Source organism: Bombus flavifrons, chromosome 6, assembly GCF_040668555.2.
Source record: "Bombus flavifrons isolate JBK064 chromosome 6, iyBomFlav1_principal, whole genome shotgun sequence".
In the NCBI taxonomy this organism is placed as follows: domain Eukaryota; kingdom Metazoa; phylum Arthropoda; class Insecta; order Hymenoptera; family Apidae; genus Bombus; species Bombus flavifrons.
Genome location: NC_138447.1, coordinates 16,852,090 through 16,869,750, shown reverse-complemented (window position 1 = coordinate 16,869,750; position 17,661 = coordinate 16,852,090). Strand labels below are relative to the sequence as shown.

The window sequence follows — 17,661 nt, the reverse complement described above, 5'->3', positions numbered from 1 at the left end:
GTCTGGTACAGTAGATAGAAGACTGGCCTCGGTCGCGGATATACACAAGGCGCGTGATTCGCTCGCACGCTCGGCTTTCGTACCAATTACAGATGGTTGCTTCGCTGGTAATAACCCTCGGGACTTAATGGAAGTCGAGGGGACCATGACGGAACGACGGATAGTACGTCCCACGGGTTTCTAGACCGCGCTCGCCGCCATTCGCCATGAGAAAATAGCGTAGCACGAGCCGCACGACTCGCGCAAACCACGTGCACTGCCACTCCGGACGATTGTTACGGACTTTCGCCGTGGAAGTTTCGCGCTAGTAGTCGACGTGGAAAGTCACGAAATTGAGATGCACGGCCAGTCACGCTGTATCGGTACCGTCGAAGTTGTGATTAGAGCAGTGACGCTTTTCGCAAATTAATCTCTTAACACACGTGCCACTGATACCGAACGCGTATGTATGTCGATTCGCGTGTTCAAGCAACGCTGTTCATATAATTTTTACAGTTTACGCGTGTTTTCACAAAATAACTTTTTCTCCTTTTGAAACGATCAATGAAATCTCTTTGCAATCGGAGATAACTAACAACGAGAATGTGCGTGATATATCTTTTGTAGAATATAAAATATATGCTCGTATAAGATATGGTAGTTGAAATTCGTACAGATCAATAGCTAACGTAATAATTGCCAAATGATAAGATTATATAGTTAGTATAATATGAATTAATATAAATGTAAATTAAGGTAATATAATTATATAACTATAATAGGTCGGTAGATAAGCCTCGCGTCGATCAAGCGATCGAAGGTAATTATTGGAAATTAAATTCAAATAAATAACAGATTTACGCTGGTCGAGAGGTTACTTAGATTACTAGACTAACTTGAACGAGGCTCAAGGTCGATCGTGTACAACGACTACCAATTCCTTTTGAAGAAAAGAAAGCGTAACAGAGAATCGTTTTAACCTTTACGATGCTCGGTCACGAGATACAAAAGGAATCGGAAGATTATGCTACGGATTTTAATCGAAATTATTAACTTCAGTTCGTATGATTGAAGTCGATTGCGGGGTCACGAGAGGCGCGGTCGCGTCTGGGTCAGGTACAGATCTCTGGTTCTCTGTTACCGTTCTAATAAAATCTGCGATATTTTTCTACCGGTACTATTTTACAGCTATTATCTCGCAATTTTCCAACGAATAATTTCGAGAACAACGAGTTTGGTCCGTAATTAGCGAGAATATGGGAACTTTTGTGCATTCGTAAACCTGCGCTATTTGTGGAACGATGTGAATGGAACTTATGCTACTTATGGGAGATAATACAGGAGAAAATGTGGGCCGCAAGATACAAGGAAGATCAACGTGCAGTATTTTCTGTTTTTTTACACTCGTTGCACATCGTACCATTCCCTTTGTAAATACGAGAGAAAAGTCGATGGTTTTCCCTGTGTGATAGTTCAGCTAGTTTCGTGCGAGGAAGGAAGGACGCGCACTCATCTCCGGGCTTGCGTTATTCGATCGCGACAAAAAGATAACTGATCGCGTTACAGAGACTCGTAATTTTCTTCGTTGGAGAACAACGGGCGTTCCCTCTTCAAATAGCAATCGTCAGACTGTATTTAGCCGCGTCGATAACGATAAACAGATTCGTTTAACGACGTACTTCGTTACGTTCGCGTCGTTTGCGGCACCTCGTTTCAGCGAGTATTCCATCTCGTTCTTTTTACGTCTTCTCTTTTACTTTACTATTTTCTCGCGATCTCGATATTTACGAACCTCTTACACCGTCGATTATCTTCCATAAATCGAAATTGTTGCAATTTCAACAGGAACGAAGCGCTTTGTCGTTTGCGCTTTGTTGGTTTCAACGACTTTCTCGTGCATCTTTCTCCCTTTGCATCGTATACCGATTGTCCTCGTGGAAACAACGATTACGTAAACGAGCGACTATTCAACAGGTCTCGTGCTTCACAAAAGTGTTTCGTTTTACGTCCACTGGACAAAATGTACCGCTATCGCTTGCCTGCTCGCGAAGAGTCGATATCTTACGTAATTCATCGTTCGTGCTTTTGCATTCACTTTTCACGAACAAATAGCATTATTTCTCTCCATGATCTCTCTTTGTCTTGTGTTCATAATTTAAAATATAGACAAATAGGAATTTAACGCATAAATAATTTCAGATAAAAAGCTTGCCTCCGAATCTCATGAAATCGCTACGTTTTCACCCTTACCATGGAAATCTGTTTTCACAGTTCAAGCAGGCTACACTGCTTTCTACTATCATTGCCACACTTTCAGAAGAAATATCGTTTTTCTTTCCCTAACATGAAAGTTGAATTTCGATTGAATTCATAAGCGTTACACGGCGAATAACTCGTCACGGATCAGACGTAGCCGGATAAAGAACGGAACTGTCGTCATTTTTATTTCGCAATAGTGATCGAGCGGTAGGCTAACGTCTATCGTGAGCGACCGATGGTTCGCGTGTTTACTGCGAACGTGACGCGACACCGCTCGAATCTGCAGGATGTCATGCCGATGATACACCGATGTTTATGATAGTTAATCATTAGAACGATACTCGCGGCAAGCGGAACGGTTTTTTAACTCTCCGGGTCCAAGACGGTATGCAAGGAAACAGGAAACGTTTAGCCGCGTTTCTTCAGGAGCAATTTACGAGCTCGTGGGTTCAAGGAAAGTCGAACGAATCAAATGTTAACGAACTATGTTCGGATAACGATGCAGCGTGATTAGAGTCAAGAATATTTTTAATCGAACGTTTACAGACTGAAGGAATAGTATCGTAGATATCGTCAGAGTGCAGTAGAAATATTTTTGTTGCTTTCGTGAGAAGAAATATTATTATATACTTTTTCCGTGTTATACTGTAGTATCTTGTACTACTATGATTAGTTTATTTACAATAATTGGATTAAACAGACGTTGATTAAACAGGAAACGACGGTTATTTAACACGAACTAATCGCAACAACGTATTATAATTAAGACAACTAAATAATTAATTAGCAACTTTCTCTCAACGACGCTAGCAACGCTATCTCGTACTGCTGTTAATTTGTTTATGTCACTTAGCAACCCCTTGTCTTTTTGTCTTTGCCCCACCATGACATGCTCAGCAACTGCTTGTTTATAATTCGCACGATAACCCCCTCCCCAGAACCCTGGTCCACGATACTACAATACAATTATCTGATTTTTATATAAAGAAAGTACCTGTTATTGAATATGAAAATTGTAAAATCTGAAAATCTAACACGATCGAGGAGCTTAACGGAAAATTAAAAAAAAAGAAAAAAAAAGGAGAATGATACGTAACGTCCATATTTTGACTTAAATTTCCATTGGTTAGGAAGAATGATATATTTGAATATTTGGAGACATTGGTATATCGAAATTCAACCCGATTCACAGTTTTTCAAGCGTGGAAAGTTTGCGACTTACACCGATTTTCCCTCCGACTCTGTGCCAATCTTCGCAAATATTTCTGAAAATCAAACACACAGCTCTTTGCGTAAATCCAATCACGCGAAACATTTGCCACGACCCGCATGGAAGTATCAGCTATAAAAGTATACGGAATTGTGGAAAAACGGTGAAAAGGTTGCGTGAAACGATCGGAAAGAACGAGAAGATAAGTCGAAGGCGTGCGCGAAGTATTTGATGCTCGCAAAAGAGATATGTGGAACAAATCCAGGGAAGATGTGATAGGGGCTGCTGGCTGGAATAATTCCAGCAACCACTGTCATCTTTCTACGATATAATCTACTTAAATCCGTGGATGAGCTCGAGTAGAAGGATGAAAAGACTCGGAAACTAAGTAAAGAATTGGACGTCGGTCGGTGATGATATTTTTTCCAATCCTCACGTACGTAAGAGGGTTCCCTCGTTCGGTATTTCCATTGTCGTTATCGTGACAATACGTGGCTACACGTACACTTGTACGGATTGAGAAAAAGGTATATCGTACACCGTATCGAAAAGTCTTTCGATAGAGCCACGGGATTTTAAAGCTGACGACGACCTGTATTTTCGCGCGAAATGGCGCGTACCACGGGAGCAAACGTGTAAAACGCGCATCTTATGGGGTAGGAATATAGATATCGGGACGTATCGATGGGGTGTAAAGAAACCTACGGGAGTATGGCGAGAAATCGTAGAAATAATGCAACTGAAAGTAGGAATATTTGCACAAAGGAAAACTATTGCATATTTCGTTTCTCTGTTTTGCATTATAATTGCATTATAATGCAATGGTTTAACGTGATAGTGGAATTTTAACTCTTCGTAGACAGATCGAATGGTTTACGTCGAAGACTAGCTTTTTTTTTTATAAATACCTAGAAATATTACTCCGTTACAATGTTCTCCTGTTGCTTGAACCAAATGTTAAAAAGTTTTTCCACTGAAAATACAAATTCGGAAGAGAAACATTTGAACGGTTGAAAGTTCGTTTAACGCTGATGCTTTTGCCGATGCTGTAATAATCGATATATTTGACGTTACTTGATCAGAAAATCCGCTGTAACGCGTAGCTCTATTTGCAAAATGTACGCGGTTTGCCTACAGATGGCTACCAAATTCGAGCCAATCGCCTCGTAATATTTTATTTGTCGAATAAATAAAAGTAATCGTAGAAATCGAACGATTTCCTGTAGAGAAATAAAGTAAAACGCCGTTAAAGGAGAAAATTACGTTCGATTAAGGTCGATTCTTGTTTTTTTCTTTTTTTTTTTTTTTTCACTCGTTTTCAAATTCCCAGTTGAAGCGGAAAAGGAGGCACGATCTTTCAGGAATACGTGGTTAGATAATCACGCAAGAAGGAACTGTGCAATGACATTCCACGAGCAGAAAATCACACGATTGTACTGTTAAAGCGGTTACACGGTGAGAAGCGTTCTGCGGAAGGGATTCGCGGCATTTTTACGGACGTCCCAGCGTGAACGGGAAACCGCTCGCTCGTTAGAAGATTGCGTGGTCACCTGATCGTTTTAGCGTAGTAGCTACGTAGCCGGTTTCGAGATCCTTAGAGGCTTCTCTGTTCCCTTCTTCTCGGATCGGCTGGCTCGCGTTCTCGCTCGAGCGACTTTCGTGTTCCGGGTGGCGGCCACCGGAAGTCCTTTCGACTCGCCTCGGTCCTCTCTATGCTATTCTCCTCACTTTTCCGCGTAACTCGTATTCTAGTCCACCGCGTTTAATATTCTGTCGATGTTGCGCGGCTGTTTTTTTTTTTTTTTTTCTTTTAGGAAATATACCAACAGCTGTTTATGGATCGCGATACTGTTCGTTCGAATAAAATAGTCGGTGTTGCGCGTTCGTTATATGAAATTGATGACCAATACGCACTGTTTAAATAGAACGTCGCTTACTTAAACGACCTGATTGTTCAGTGACACGTCTGTTTATCATAGCGTGAAATATCTTTAATCGTTTTACTATTTTCGATACACTTGCGAAACATTTAATCCAGGATATTTGAACGGAACCACGCTTGATAACGTTTGCTACTTATATCTTTTTATACGTATTTCCAATTTCTTTCTCTTTATAGAGCCTCAGAAAATTCTTGTCCCATGATTTCCGGTCTTACTGTTAAGTCGGCCACCTGTCGCGTTACTTCTTTTTAATTCTTCTTTCTTTGATTAAGTCAATTTGCAATTCCAACACGTATCGAGCAATGGTCTTGGAAGTTCGTAACACTATCATTTACTATTAGCATTATCGTTACTGATACCGTTGTATTTTAATGCGCTACCGTCTCGTGCTACTATTCTACAACATCGTACAAGCGCAGACACGTATGACATCTAAGGCCCTGTTGTCCATTCTTTATATGACGTAGAGACTATGAATATTTCATTCAGTAGCACGAAGGTTATCTCTAGCAAGAACTGCTTTTAGGTCAATTTTCGATTCTACTGAAATTTCTACATTGTGCGATTAATACTCGTACGAACTTATCTTCCATTTTGTTCTATCGTTAAATTTTCGTTTTCGTATCTTTTATCGTATATTTAGCCACTTTCGTTGTTTGTAGTTCATTCTTTTCACGTTGTTTGAACTTTTCCGTTTATATTTTTTTACATTGTTCGTATTTTTATAGATTATTTTAAAGTATGAATTACAACGTGTAGTACGATATAAAAATCTACGTATATATGGTGTAGCATGTGTCGCAATGAATTCATCGAAACGACAGCTATTTTATTCTTGTTTATTCCTCCTATAAAAGTACATATGCTGTTTCGTTTTGTGCCACAGGCTGGTTATATTTATTTCTGGAAACTATTTGTTTTAGTTAACTCGCTCGCGTAGCTTCCAGCATTTCTTGTTCGCAACACGTAGAATATTTTATTTCAAAGAATCGAGATAAAATAGAGTTGGACTCGTTAGAATTCACGAAACAGTCGGATAAAGTACAAAATATATAACTGGGATAAAATTAAAAATATACAAGGTTTCATAAATCGATCGACAATCGTTTTCTAAGAAACAGTTGCGTTTGAATATTTGTATCTCGATAATCTGCACGAAACTGTTTGCCATTGAAAGTCGTGAGAATCGAACGGAATTCATTGTACGGGAAGTATCGCGACGAGAAACTTTAGTAGAACGTTTCTTCTCGCTGCTGCACGAAAAAAGAAAAGACATTTTCTATCGGCTCGACGGCCTAACGGTAGTGGTCGATCGAACTCTATCGTTCTTTAGTTTAGACAGCAAACCAGTTAGTTTTTTTTTTTCGATTGTAAGCGTACACGCTAGCCTTTATCCCGCTACGAATCGTTTATGAGTAACTTTCCTTTTACGATACGCGAATAAAACTTCCATTGATGTAGAACGGTCTAACGCGCGTTAACGCGCTTGTCGCACGCTCACAACGAAATAAAAAGAATGAAAAAATGAAAAATCTCGGCTACGATTAGATTTTCATTTATCGAGTGAAATCTCGATTTCAGAATGACGAGGAGAATTAATTAATTTCTATTGCAAAAACTCTTAGACGAAGATTTCTATGGGAATTTGGAATTCAATTTTATCCTCCTATCTAAAATAAAATACTTACTGTGTTCGTGCGTAGATGTAAAATGAAATATAGCGGAAGATATGTAACTAGAAATTGTTTTTCCTATACGAACGAAGAAAGTGTTATCGAATAGAAAGCTTGTGGCCGATAATGATAATACGCGTTTCTATAAAATTTTCCATACGACGGATAATATTAAATAGAAGTGGAATTACCATACCTCGATCTTTGGCGAGCAACCCACGTATCGTTGCTCGCCCCCACGTATTCGTTCGCGTTGCATTGTTTTCAAGAACAAAACCATGCGCGGCTTAATATTACGACAATGACGATAAACGTTCCATCTTTTGTACTCTGTAGCTACACGCGGTATAATAAAATTGTGTATTATATTATGCAAATAAGGATATGTAAGCACGATAATTAAAAAAAAAAAAAAAAAAATAAATAAGCACGAAAACGATAAGCAATCGCAACTGAAGCAATTTTAAATATACGTAGAATCGCACATTCAAACTCTAATACGGTGATGGATATAAAGAATTTCGGAAGATACGCAACATGAAAGAAATATCGAAATTTGGCAAAATGGAGTTACAGATACGATAGATATAATATACGTACAGAAATATTAACAAATATCAGAATATTATAGAATAAAGAAATATTATCGATATAGTAAAACGCTATCGTGCAATATGTAGATGTTACACGATATCGTAATTACAAAATTAAACTATGTTTTGAACACTTATTTTATTTCGAGTCGGTCCCGTAGCAAGCGTCAATTCCAAATTTTCTTCCATCCATCCGCTTGTTTGTATTTCGCTGGCGTATAAAGTGCAATACCGATGGCATTTCAAAAATTAATTATGGACGGTAGATGAGATGGAAATCGCGTTATCTACAGAAATTTGAAATCTATCGAAATCGGAGAAGCTAAATCGCCGAGATCTTTCGTTGCTACGTTAATTTTGATGGAGTTGTAAATTAAGTTAACGCTATCACGGTGTACGCGATTCAATGGCACCGTGGAAAAAGACAGGAGCGTTGTTTTCTCACGAACAAAATGAAGTACGTCGTCGTGTCGCGACAATTTTCATTCTGTTTGCCTTTAACGGTCGTAAAAGTGTCGTTAGCGGGTATCATCGTGTCTGGATAACGTTCCACCGTTGTGAGAAACAGAAAGAGAGGAACTCTGGCTCGGAAAGTTTATTATCTGCAGGAAAATTCTCATTTCCGTAAGGAGATTAAACAACGAAGGAAATAAATTCTGCTAGGCTCCCCTATAATTTCACGTTCGACGAGACAAGGTCGAGCAGAGAATAACTCTTGCCCACCACCCTTATCTTTGGCATACTCGTTTTTCTTTTCTTTCGCACCCGCTGCGACTACGCTACCTGCAAATGACTTTATCGCTTAGCAAGCTGACTGTGTTTCTCACGAGTAGCATTCGATCCGTCAAATTTTCTTATTCGCTGGATTTATTCGGAATTTTCGTTTTTTGCCAGAGCTCTGGTTCTTCTTGGTTCATCGTCAATGATAATACATACCTTGGCGCGATGGGCATAGGAAGTCGCTACTTAACGTCGTTTATCCTTTTTCATCTCGGAGAATTCTGATACTCGAAGACGATACCGAAGAATAACGTGGCAAGTTATATTCTTTGATCTTTTAGATTTAATACGTTAATTGCGTTTCTCTGTTTTTGCTTTAATACGTACTTTTTAATGATAATAATATTATCGGTTCTTTTTTATCAAATGTAATAAATTCGTCGTTCTACTTTTACAAGATTTATTATATCTTTTATTCGTAAGGAATTGTTCTTCGTTCCAGTTTTGCCATATGAAAATCGTCATATGAGAATAAGAAAATAAATAAACGAAAATAGCGTATACCTATCGTTGCTTGCGATCTTCATTTTTAGAGAACGTAGTTGTTTTCTCTAAACAAGGAAGCTTTTAACTTGTAACTTACAAATGGGTTTCTGATACAGGTGGTTGTATAATCGATCGACGAAGGTACGAATTCGCGGTAGGAATTCGACATTCCCAACGATTCTTATTTATGCACATGCAGCGTTCGTAAATGGATGTCGCAACGTATAACGCTGCATTTGTGGGACAATATCGTGGAACGCGATATTACACCATTCGGTCGCAGGAATGTCAACATTAACGTTAATTTTCCTCTGTTCTTCGACTAAAAATTGCATAACTTTAAGACTAAATCATCTTACTAAAATTTCCGTTACATGATAGAAAATGTAGTTAATATAGGCAAACTAGATGCACGACAATTAGTTAGTACATATAAGTAATACGTATGCGATACATGTTTCCACGTTTATCATCAGTTAGATACGTTTAAGAGAGGAGCACTAACGAACAGGAGAGAAGACCTGAATATCCTTGTATGCTCTTGTTAGGTGGCCTCGGCTATGGTATTGTGTTAATGGTGAAAGTTGCATTGCTATAGTGAATTTTTGTCGCGATAACCGTTACTAGCTCAACGTCCTTTCATTTTACGCGGCTAATCATTAATTACCGTTCTCTTCGTAGAATTCGTCGTTTTAAATAACAACGATTAATTTACTTCGATCGAAATTTCGTTAATTTGTACGTAAAGATCATCGTTTGTAGGCAGATTGATCTTTTGACAAAAATTGATATAAAACGATGTTGCAATGGCAAGTGTATTCGATATTGAAATATTCCCGATATTCTCGATATTGAAAAATACTATATTTATGATTATATTATTTACTACTAATAATGTTATAATTATTATTTACACGGTAAAAATATTACAAATTATAGATATTGTAATAAAAATACCAGAGAAAGGTGAGCAGCGTCGAAACTTGTTAATGCGAATTATTAGAAAAACTGGGTCTGAAAAAAAGTATTAAAAGTATAGAAAATTGCTGACAATGTACTACAAGAGAACAACGAGGAAAGTGAAGTGATCTTGGTAGCCGATTTCATGGTTCCCCGACGTAGTTGGCGGTCAAAAGCCGTCACACTTGGTGCATCTTTCGAAACGAATGACATTGAAGAAGCAAGGAATCATTTTTCTCCGCATGGGATCGATTCGTGGATCCCCTGTAGTTACGGTCCGGTAGTCGATACGGCAGACGAATCGTCGTGAGACCGATTTGCGCACTAATCGCGTGTCGTGTTGCGAATCTGCCTTCTCTACGTCGATCCTTTTACAACGTGTAAATTGTTTCCGTGATCGTACACGCGATCGCAAAAGATCGATGGCTTGCCTTCAGTGTCGGATTATTAGAGAATCGCTCGTACATATGGTATAGGTCTCGTAAAAGTACCACTCAACTGTAATAAGGTCTTTAGTTTCTGTCAAAGTTTATCCATTTCTCGAACAGATACACTTACGTAGGATAAAATAAAGTTCAATCGGATCGAATTATGGAATATACGTAAAATAGAAGCTGTAGAATTTCCAAACAGAATTTAATAGAATTCTAATAGAATTTACATAGTTACGTCATTTCTAGGGATCTGCTATTTTTCTGGATTTGAATAGTTTAGTCCTCCTGGCCAGATCGTTGACTCTATTATTAAGAGAAACGTTGAGAGCTTAATTGCTGGTTAAATCTTCGGTATACATATATGTTCGAAGACTAAAGTTTGCGCGGGCAAAAATGAAGCTAACGAAAGAAACGTTCTATTCTTGAATTTTCTTAAACTTTCTGAATTTCCTTATCTACTACTATTTCGCTTCATCTTTTTTCTCATAGATCGAGATTTATTATTATTACTCTTATTTGAATTTCAATCGTCGAACTTTGCAGATATCTGTACTTTCAGCTGTAAATTGGAACTCGGTCTGTTTTATAATTTGGACGAAGGATGATTCTTCAAAAATATAGATACGCAAGCACACAAGCACAGCTGGCAAGTTGTATTATAGAGAGTTAATTCGCGCGGATCGTGAGTCTTCGATAGAAAATCCAGAAGGATAATTCTTTTGGCTACGTGGTATAATGTCGTGACATTATACGATCCGACTTGAATGTACTCCATTAGCGTGGATATCGTAACGGCAACGGTAACCTCGTTAATTAATTTTGTTCGTTAGACCTGTGCGCGATAAAACGTGTCCGCCGGATGCTTCTGTACGAAATGAGCAGACGCGAGAACGCGACTACATCACTATATATAACTGTACCGATCCTAGGAACGAAGGTGAAGCACGTTTGACCTTGCCATTGGATTCATTATTAATACCACCGTTGATGCAGCCACTGCAAATACGCGTTGCGTAATTCACACGCGCGTATTAAGTTTATTCCACGCGTCTGCATTACAGTATGTTTGTACTTACACGTGTAATTTTTCGCTGCTTTTACAGTTGTATAATCTTCTGCGTCGTTTCCGACCACGAGGTAATTCCGAATATTATTTCGAATTTGTGTAACGTTATAAGGCATCGAAGGTTAATAAATTCGTTCCATGATCGTGATACTTTCGAGCTAATTAATCGAACCGGTTCGTAATATAATCGACGCTGGTCCGTGTTTGTGCATTTCCAGAAAAGCGAAAGAATATTTGAATATCTTTGAAAGACCTTTAATTCTTGTTCCGTATATTTCGATCCCTTTGAACAAAATATTCATCATGTTACATAATTTTTCTGAGCGTATCGGTAATTATGTAACAGAGGTATATATATCTAATTAAATCACCAAGATATTGAAAATGAGAAAAGTTCGATCGTGGTGAGATTTATTTTTAAACGCGTAGAAAGATCTAACATCGTTGCTAATATTTCGTTTTGCATTTTCACAGCTGATATTATATTTCCAATATCGAACCTAGTCAGCGAAGGGGCTTTCGTTTTTCGACGTACGAATTTTCACCGAATCGCGGAGCGTACGTTCTATCGAATTCGTCTATCGAAATTGACACGAAAGAGAAAAAGAAGAACGAAGGTAGCGCATCGTACTGTAACGTTCGACTACGGTCGATAAAGCGCGTTTATGCCAATACATAAATAAACGAGCACTTTATTTGACTCGTGCTGTGACGATAAAAATCGTTAGCGGCTACAACGCTAAAATAAAACGTTGTTTCATGGCGTGAAACCATAAATAGAATACAATGAATTCACGATGCTGGAAATAACAGCTATTGTTACGGTATCGGAGAATCGTATAAATCCTACTACGAAAGCGTATATTTCTCACGTTTTCCAATAATAACCGCGTTTACCAACGAAAGATCGTTAATTAATCGCAAGAAGACGAAGGAGTACTGTAAAATCGAACAACTTCGATTCCACAAGAAAATCGAATAATCCGATAGATCATACGAAAGGAGTAAATATTCTTCGAGTTTTCTCTACGAGGAAATATTTACGCGCTTCCATCGGCAACCGTTTTTCTATTTTCCAATAATCAATCCAACGTTCCTCCAGCGAACACCATCAATTAACCGTAAAGAAAGCAAACGATCGTGCAAATTCTGCGAACGAATCGAATAATCCGATAAATTTTACCAGACAGAGTTGCGCGATTCGATAAATCTTACGGAAAAAGATAATTCTCTTCAAAATCGTTATATCACTCCCTTTTCCAACGTTTCGTATCGCGAAAGAAGCATTTCGATATGAAATTTTCATATATATAACATAAAAATAACTGTCTAATCGTCAAACTGGCGTAAGAGACGGAAAATGAAGAAAAATCAACTTATCGTACTTTTCACCTGCGATCAATTGCAAATACGTATTCTTCGTTATATATTTACGGCAACGTGGATTCAATGTCGCGCTATTGTATTCTCCCCTTGTTTTAATTTTCACATCCGTGTCTCGTACGCGTCGCGGAACACAATCGTCTAATTGTTTCACGACCTAGAACATTGTTTTCGAAGCCGACATACTTGTTGTTAAAGTTGGCGATTTCACCGCGCCATCGGAAAATTCATACGATCGCTTCTTGCTACGTATCGTGAGACGCTTAGAGTTCGCGCAACGAGTTGGTTAAGTGTATCGCGAAACAGCTCGGCGCGAACCAACGATAATTAAAGTGGAAATTATTACGCGAACCGTGCATGACGTCCATTTCTGGACTAGGTTTCTCTCCTACGGGGCAATTGTTCGACGATTAGAAACGCCTGGCGATCGGAGTCGGCGCGGAAGGTCGTAAAACTGGTCGAAGCGGCGATTAGATTAGCTGGTTAGCGAGCGAACCGACACCCACGCGGCCCTTTGACTGATTTTCAATGATCACGACGCGTATAGAACGCTGGTCGCGTTGGAAATAATAATTCACCGTTTCGTTTCGTAACCAGTGTGGGTATATCATAGAAAACAGCTTGATATGGTTATTTCATGGAACTGACGGTTTGCCGGATTCTACGGTTTACGGATAGTAATATTGAAATTGATATTCGATTCTCTTCGTTAGCCGATCACGTTCATCAAATACTGCATTTACTATTAAGAAACGTGGCGAGCTTGTCGATAGAGATATAAAAGAATATTTTATTGAAAAGTTGAAGATATAACAAGTGTCGTTTGCAAAATTTGATGGATTGTTTGAACTGCTGATTATTCAATTTCTGCGTGATATTAATGGGGTTTTATCGATTTTATCTCCTTGCAATTAAGTATCTCTCTCGAATATTCTCTCTCTCTCTCTCTCTGTTCTTTTGAAAAGAGGTAATGAGTTCACAATGTTTGTAGGAGACGTATGATATTAGTTTAACATAATTAATATTTCTCTCTATAATTGGTATTGGTTTTGGTATGGAACTGACAACATTTTGCATTTTAATATCGCTCTTCTATGAAACTCGGGAAATACGACTTATCGTATTTTTCACCCGTCACCTTCGATCTATTAGCAATTATCTTCTGCACGAACACTGCAGTCGTTCTCAACCAATGATAATATTCTCGTTTTTGGTACTGAATTTTCGAAATTTTCCATCGAACCGTATGCATCGATGAAACGGTTGAGAATCACTATGCACAATGCGACAGAATACGGAGTGGAAGAATGGCGTTTCCAATGAAACTGATGCAAGTGCGACTCGTTGTATCGAGCAGACGGTTTATGAGCAGACTCGATATAAGCAGACGGTTTATGAGCAGATATATATATATATATATATAGAGAGAGAGAGAGAGAGCGGTGCTAATTGTGCACAACATTGATCTCAATGGAAACTTTTTAGATTCGATGAAACATGCTCTTTGATTAATATCGGATTATATGATAATTATTTTGAAATTAGGTGTGCTTAAAAATGTATGAATAATTTTCGTAATTTATAAAGTGCGATATAATGTCTCGATAGTGTACATATATTATTTAATGAAATGGGAAACGGCGAGTCCCTCCCCCAGTTGGAAGAACTCGACACCGATGCAACTCTGATCTCCTGAGACTATGTAGAAACTTCCGATCCGTAGAACTGCAATCAACTACTTCCTACACCCTGGGAATCGTTATTATCGTACACGGAACGACGATTTCATTACGGATATGCAAATTTTTACTCATAAAGTAGCGAGACTGGAATGAAAATGTGTCTTATGTCGTAAAGATTCTAATATGTATCTATTTTAATTTTAATATTTTATCTACAAGACTGGAGAAAAAAATCGTCGTTTCAAGAAATCTGTAAGAATTAATTGTAAAAGGGATCTAGGATAAAAGTGTTATAATTGCTAAAAAAATTGTACTATATTTAACAGGAACGATATTGACATTTAGAATAGGACGATCTTAACCAATTTTTTTTTCTTTTTTTTTTTTATTTATGGAGTACACGTAAATATTTGATTGGAGATCCTCAGAACCAGTGGGAATTATCTATAACGTAAAGGAAACAACATTTTTTCATCGTTACGTGATTGAGTATAATAATTTTCTACTGCAATTAGACCTTACGGTTCGCTGTTGAATAATTAGAAACTAGTCTATCTACAATCGTAAATGAATTCTTACTAATTGTAGGAATTTTTTAAACAGACTCAAATAACATCAAGGAATTGAATTAAAAAACGAACGTTTCCTTAATTCCTTGGACAAATTGCGCACTAGTAATGGCAATAATCGCCATAATTAACGATCAAAGTTTTCAATTCTCTTACAAATTATTTCCACGATAGTCGTTTGAATTTTCAAACTTAAGACATTATACATCTTTGGCGAGAAATTGGCTCGGCGGTTTCCTTAAGTTCATTTGGAAATGACGGGCTCTATAATTTATGGGAAAACGTAATCTGAACGCTTGTAACTTTCGAGGACTGGTGGTGGTGGTGTGGACGACGAGATCTGGTCTTCGGGAACGCCGGCGAAGCGGAAAAGACGTTAATACGAATTGCAAGGAACGCGTGTTGAACGTTTCTTGCCCCAGTTACTCGATTTTTTCACACGTCGTGTACGAATACGCGAGCGCGAGTCACAATGCCGTGACAAATTGCATTTTTGTTCGCGCGCCCTGACGAGCTTACGATTTTCGAGAGGAAAGGGAACCAGGCCGCGAGCGCACGAACCATTCGGCAATCTGACGCTATGTTCAACGTTTCGAAACATTCGCGTAAGCTTGAGAATTAATTCGCTTCTTCCAAGTTATTGATTCGTATCGGCGTTATTTTCTTAAGAAAATTCCAAGTTGACAAATTGAATGGCTCGTTCGAAGTTCTCGAATGATCCTTGTTAGGTTCCTCGAGCATCTCGATCAGTTTTCAAGAAAATAGAGAAAGACAAAGATCTTACGTAACGTTTTGTTCGCCTTCTTATCCTTACTTGCCTGAATAGTTACTTTTTTCTTTGTTATTTTTTGTTCATCAAACTACTAATTGGGATTTATTTATCGAATTAATCATTTGGATATTTATTCAATTATTTCATTCGACTAAACGTAATTTAATTGAATTAACCGATGAATCGATGTTGAATGTCTGCATGGAGTTTTGTCAATTTTGCTATACGATAAGAACGTTTCGTCGATGTATCTAAAATATTTGTAATACTTTTGCGTGATTGGTGATCGTAGGGGGAAGAGAAAGTTTCCTGTCATCTTAACGAGATTAATATTGCTACGACTCGAGGATCTTAGACAATTATCAGTGATTGTTTAATAACGAAGATGTACACTTCGGTAGAACACAAGCCAACAAAGTAGAATAGCAAGGGAGAGGTTAACGGTGAGATGCCAAAGGAAAGCGGATTGTCTATGTCAGACACATTTTCCAGTCAATTTAACAGCAACTGTGTCTTTCTATAATTTCCGTGTTGCATGTTCAGCGCTTTAGACCTTTCTGAGTAAATGTTAATAGAAATCTTATTTCACATTTTTACATTATTCGTATAAAATCTAATAAAATTAATTTATAAAGATGTATGAGGCAATTTATTCCAAAGCATCTTTTTCTGTTTCTTATATCTTACCGTGTTAAACGTCGAAACCATGTTGTACGTCAAACTTTTGCGAAAAGAAAACGGACAGAAAATAGAACACTACGAGCCAATTTTCATTTAAAGTTATCAACGCTCCAGATTTACACCTCGATGAAACGCCTCGCTGTCACCTATCATGTTCCTAAATGTAACACCGAATGATAACGCTAAAACCGTCTGCAAAATATTCACGGGAACATGGCGTAATAAATTATCCATCCATCGTTTTCTCGACTCGAACCGCACCCTGTCTTCCGCAATTTTTGATCCGCCACCATTCATCGGTCACGTAACAAAGCAATAACAGCGGAAACCATATTTCGTCCTGTGAAATATTATACGATACATCCTTCAAAATTCGCCAGTATTGAACGCAATGTCCTCCTATCAATGATCTTTTATCAAGGGTGAAGCAATTACGTACTATCGAGTAGAAATTACATAAAAAATTATATAACAATACGCTTGAATTAGATTAAAAGAATTAGATTAAAAGGAATATTCGAATAATTCGAAGCTTGACCACATCGCACATACTACGATATTACCTACTATACATACCAAATTTCAAAATTCTTTACGTAAATTAGATTTCCTTAAATTATAAATTCTTTAAAAATAGGAATTTCTTCGTTTCAATATCAGAGCGCACAATATTGAATTTTTCATTAACCACGACAAAGTTGACCGGTATAGTTTCTATATGGTTTATATCTCAATCCGCTTTCAAGAAAGGCGATCTCTAAATTTTAACATCGATTTCCATTCGACCACGCAGGATAGATTTTCCACTATTGTTCTAGCAACTTCCGAAAGAATGAAAATGAACATGGCAGAAGAAAAGCAAACGTACGCAGTGTATAGGTCAACTTTATGGGCCGTTTGAACGGCAAAACGAGCAACGCGAAATTGCGGTTTTCAATTGTTCGTGCTCTCCTCGAGATCGTCGTCGAGATCACGTTCTCGCGACTAGGAACGTCGCTCTGCCGCTCGTTATCCGTCTTTTTTTTCCTTCGCGGTCACGAGCTGCTCGAGTAGTTGCGTAATACTCGCGACCAGGAAGGATTTATCGGGTTGAAAATTTGTCGAGCTCGAACGAGTACGATAAAACCGATGACGAGTTGGATTTGTTATCGGTTTCGAAGACCGCGTCGTTTCCTCCCATGTTTTATGGTA

At 38.1% G+C, this 17,661-nt stretch overlaps 1 protein-coding gene across 2 annotated transcripts in view; it reads left to right on the top strand.

Moving 5' to 3' along the window:
- LOC138180705 (uncharacterized) overlaps nt 1-17,661 on the top strand; it is a 50,100-nt gene that overhangs the window by 17,443 nt on the left and 14,996 nt on the right. The gene's annotated exons all lie outside the window — the stretch shown is intronic.